This window comes from Poromitra crassiceps (genome assembly GCF_964638095.1).
Source record: "Poromitra crassiceps genome assembly, chromosome: 11".
Classification (NCBI taxonomy): domain Eukaryota; kingdom Metazoa; phylum Chordata; class Actinopteri; order Beryciformes; family Melamphaidae; genus Poromitra; species Poromitra crassiceps.
The window spans coordinates 50,152,811-50,157,810 of NC_139643.1; positions in this window are offsets into that span (position 1 = coordinate 50,152,811).

A 5,000-nucleotide genomic window follows, 5' to 3' on the forward strand; every position below is an offset into this window, starting at 1 on the left:
TGATGTATTATGATGTTACAAGGTGCTCACTGTGTGATGTATTATGATGTTACAAGGTGCTCACTGTGTGATGTATTATGATGTTACAAGGTGCTCACTGTGTGATGTATTATGATGTTACAAGGTGCTCACTGTGTGATGTATTATGATGTTACAAGGTGCTCACTGTGGGAGGTATTATGATGTTACAAGGTGCTCACTGTGTGATGTATTATGATGTTACAAGGTGCTCACTGTGTGATGTATTATGATGTTACAAGGTGCTCACTGTGTGATGTATTATGATGTTACAAGGTGCTCACTGTGTGAGGTATTATGATGTTACAAGGTGCTCACTGTGTGATGTATTATGATGTTACAAGGTGCTCACTGTGTGATGTATTATGATGTTACAAGGTGCTCACTGTGTGATGTATTATGATGTTACAAGGTGCTCACTGTGGGAGGTATTATGATGTTACAAGGTGCTCACTGTGTGAGGTATTATGATGTTACAAGGTGCTCACTGTGTGATGTATTATGATGTTACAAGGTGCTCACTGTGGGAGGTATTATGATGTTACAAGGTGCTCACTGTGGGAGGTATTATGATGTTACAAGGTGCTCACTGTGTGATGTATTATGATGTTACAAGGTGCTCACTGTGGGAGGTATTATGATGTTACAAGGTGCTCACTGTGTGATGTATTATGATGTTACAAGGTGCTCACTGTGGGAGGTATTATGATGTTACAAGGTGCTCACTGTGGGAGGTATTATGATGTTACAAGGTGCTCACTGTGTGAGGTATTATGATGTTACAAGGTGCTCACTGTGTGATGTATTATGATGTTACAAGGTGCTCACTGTGTGAGGTATTATGATGTTACAAGGTGCTCACTGTGGGAGGTATTATGATGTTACAAGGTGCTCACTGTGTGATGTATTATGATGTTACAAGGTGCTCACTGTGTGATGTATTATGATGTTACAAGGTGCTCACTGTGTGATGTATTATGATGTTACAAGGTGCTCACTGTGTGATGTATTATGATGTTACAAGGTGCTCACTGTGTGATGTATTATGATGTTACAAGGTGCTCACTGTGTGATGTATTATGATGTTACAAGGTGCTCACTGTGTGATGTATTATGATGTTACAAGGTGCTCACTGTGTGATGTATTATGATGTTACAAGGTGCTCACTGTGTGATGTATTATGATGTTACAAGGTGCTCACTGTGTGATGTATTATGATGTTACAAGGTGCTCACTGTGTGATGTATTATGATGTTACAAGGTGCTCACTGTGTGATGTATTATGATGTTACAAGGTGCTCACTGTGTGATGTATTATGATGTTACAAGGTGCTCACTGTGGGAGGTATTATGATGTTACAAGGTGCTCACTGTGTGATGTATTATGATGTTACAAGGTGCTCACTGTGTGATGTATTATGATGTTACAAGGTGCTCACTGTGTGATGTATTATGATGTTACAAGGTGCTCACTGTGTGATGTATTATGATGTTACAAGGTGCTCACTGTGGGAGGTATTATGATATTACAAGGTGCTCACTGTGTGATGTATTATGATGTTACAAGGTGCTCACTGTGTGAGGTATTATGATGTTACAAGGTGCTCACTGTGTGATGTATTATGATGTTACAAGGTGCTCACTGTGTGATGTATTATGATGTTACAAGGTGCTCACTGTGGGATGTATTATGATGTTACAAGGTGCTCACTGTGTGATGTATTATGATGTTACAAGGTGCTCACTGTGTGATGTATTATGATGTTACAAGGTGCTCACTGTGTTAGGTATTATGATGTTACAAGGTGCTCACTGTGGGAGGTATTATGATGTTACAAGGTGCTCACTGTGTGAGGTATTATGATGTTACAAGGTGCTCACTGTGTGAGGTATTATGATGTTACAAGGTGCTCACTGTGTTAGGTATTATGATGTTACAAGGTGCTCACTGTGTGAGGTATTATGATGTTACAAGGTGCTCACTGTGTGATGTATTATGATGTTACAAGGTGCTCACTGTGTGATGTATTATGATGTTACAAGGTGCTCACTGTGTGAGGTATTATGATGTTACAAGGTGCTCACTGTGTGATGTATTATGATGTTACAAGGTGCTCACTGTGTGAGGTATTATGATGTTACAAGGTGCTCACTGTGTGATGTATTATGATGTTACAAGGTGCTCACTGTGTGATGTATTATGATGTTACAAGGTGCTCACTGTGTGATGTATTATGATGTTACAAGGTGCTCACTGTGTGAGGTATTATGATGTTACAAGGTGCTCACTGTGTGATGTATTATGATGTTACAAGGTGCTCACTGTGGGAGGTATTATGATGTTACAAGGTGCTCACTGTGTGATGTATTATGATGTTACAAGGTGCTCACTGTGTGAGGTATTATGATGTTACAAGGTGCTCACTGTGTGATGTATTATGATGTTACAAGGTGCTCACTGTGGGAGGTATTATGATGTTACAAGGTGCTCACTGTGTGATGTATTATGATGTTACAAGGTGCTCACTGTGTGATGTATTATGATGTTACAAGGTGCTCACTGTGTGATGTATTATGATGTTACAAGGTGCTCACTGTGTGATGTATTATGATGTTACAAGGTGCTCACTGTGTGAGGTATTATGATGTTACAAGGTGCTCACTGTGTGAGGTATTATGATGTTACAAGGTGCTCACTGTGTGAGGTATTATGATGTTACAAGGTGCTCACTGTGTGAGGTATTATGATGTTACAAGGTGCTCACTGTGTGATGTATTATGATGTTACAAGGTGCTCACTGTGTGATGTATTATGATGTTACAAGGTGCTCACTGTGTGACAAGGTGGACATAATGCAGTGAGATGTCTTCTTTTTCAGAGGGGACATAATGCAGTGAGATGTCTTCTTCAGAGGGGACATAATGCAGTGAGATGTCTTCTTCTTCAGAGGGGACATAATGCAGTGAGATGTCTTCTTCTTCAGAGGGGACATAATGCAGTGAGATGTCTTCTTCTTCAGAGGGGACATAATGCAGTGAGATGTCTTCTTCAGAGGGGACATAATGCAGTGAGATGTCTTCTTCAGAGGGGACATAATGCAGTGAGATGTCTTCTTCAGAGGGGACATAATGCAGTGAGATGTCTTCTTCTTCAGAGGGGACATAATGCAGTGAGATGTCTTCTTCTTCAGAGGGGACATAATGCAGTGAGATGTCTTCTTCTTCAGAGGGGACATAATGCAGTGAGATGTCTTCTTTTTCAGAGGGGACATAATGCAGTGAGATGTCTTCTTCAGAGGGGACATAATGCAGTGAGATGTCTTCTTCTTCAGAGGGGACATAATGCAGTGAGATGTCTTCTTCTTCAGAGGGGACATAATGCAGTGAGATGTCTTCTTCTTCAGAGGGGACATAATGCAGTGAGATGTCTTCTTCAGAGGGGACATAATGCAGTGAGATGTCTTCTTCAGAGGGGACATAATGCAGTGAGATGTCTTCTTCAGAGGGGACATAATGCAGTGAGATGTCTTCTTCTTCAGAGGGGACATAATGCAGTGAGATGTCTTCTTCAGAGGGGACATAATGCAGTGAGATGTCTTCTTCAGAGGGGACATAATGCAGTGAGATGTCTTCTTCAGAGGGGACATAATGCAGTGAGATGTCTTCTTCAGAGGGGACATAATGCAGTGAGATGTCTTCTTCAGAGGGGACATAATGCAGTGAGATGTCTTCTTCAGAGGGGACATAATGCAGTGAGATGTCTTCTTCAGAGGGGACATAATGCAGTGAGATGTCTTCTTCTTCAGAGGGGACATAATGCAGTGAGATGTCTTCTTCTTCAGAGGGGACATAATGCAGTGAGATGTCTTCTTCAGAGGGGACATAATGCAGTGAGATGTCTTCTTCTTCAGAGGGGACATAATGCAGTGAGATGTCTTCTTCTTCAGAGGGGACATAATGCAGTGAGATGTCTTCTTCAGAGGGGACATAATGCAGTGAGATGTCTTCTTCAGAGGGGACATAATGCAGTGAGATGTCTTCTTCAGAGGGGACATAATGCAGTGAGATGTCTTCTTCTTCAGAGGGGACATAATGCAGTGAGATGTCTTCTTCAGAGGGGACATAATGCAGTGAGATGTCTTCTTCTTCAGAGGGGACATAATGCAGTGCACCATGAAGGAAGCAGGTTGCTAGCCAATCAAGGTAAAATGGCTGTGCTTATAGATAGCCCTATTAGTACAGTGGCTTTGAAACATAATGACATGGGTTTTGATGCTTATGAGGGATAGCAGCACCCTTCATGGAACAATGAGGCAGCTCAGGGAGAAAAAAACTTGACTCTTTTAATTTGCATAATTATGATGTAGACCAGCGCTGGCTAGCGAGGTAGGCAGGCTGGTGGGACCTTATGAAACTGACATTGAGAAAATGTGCTATACTGTAGTTCTGCATTCACGCTCCGCCAGGCTCGATAGTCAGTAGCGCTTAACTTTGATCAGATACACACCCTCAAAATTGTAGGCTGCACAGGAGTTTTTCTGGCTAAAAAATACAATTTCTCTCAAGGCTCTCTCCTCTTCTCTCCTATTCTCTTCTCTTAACCCTAGAACACCAACATCGGGTGATTTTCACCCGGACAATTGAATTCACATGATTTTCATTGTCTTGCTACTGTCTGAGGTGGGCGGGTCCTTAGGTACCTTCAGGATGCTCACTGACGTCATTGAATGTAGGTTTGTTTCCCTGCTCCCATTCATGGTTTTTTCTACCGGCTACGTGTTCGGGTGATTTTCACCCAACGTTAGTGATTCAGCGTAAAATATCTTCGGGTTAGGGTTAATGTTATTGTGGTGACTTGTGTGGTGATTTTCACCACACAAGTCCCATGAATGGGTGGACGTGGACCAAAGGAGAAGTTGGGAGCTCCTTTTTTATTTTTTGGGGTAATTTTTTAGTAACGATTACCTAATTTCTCACGAAT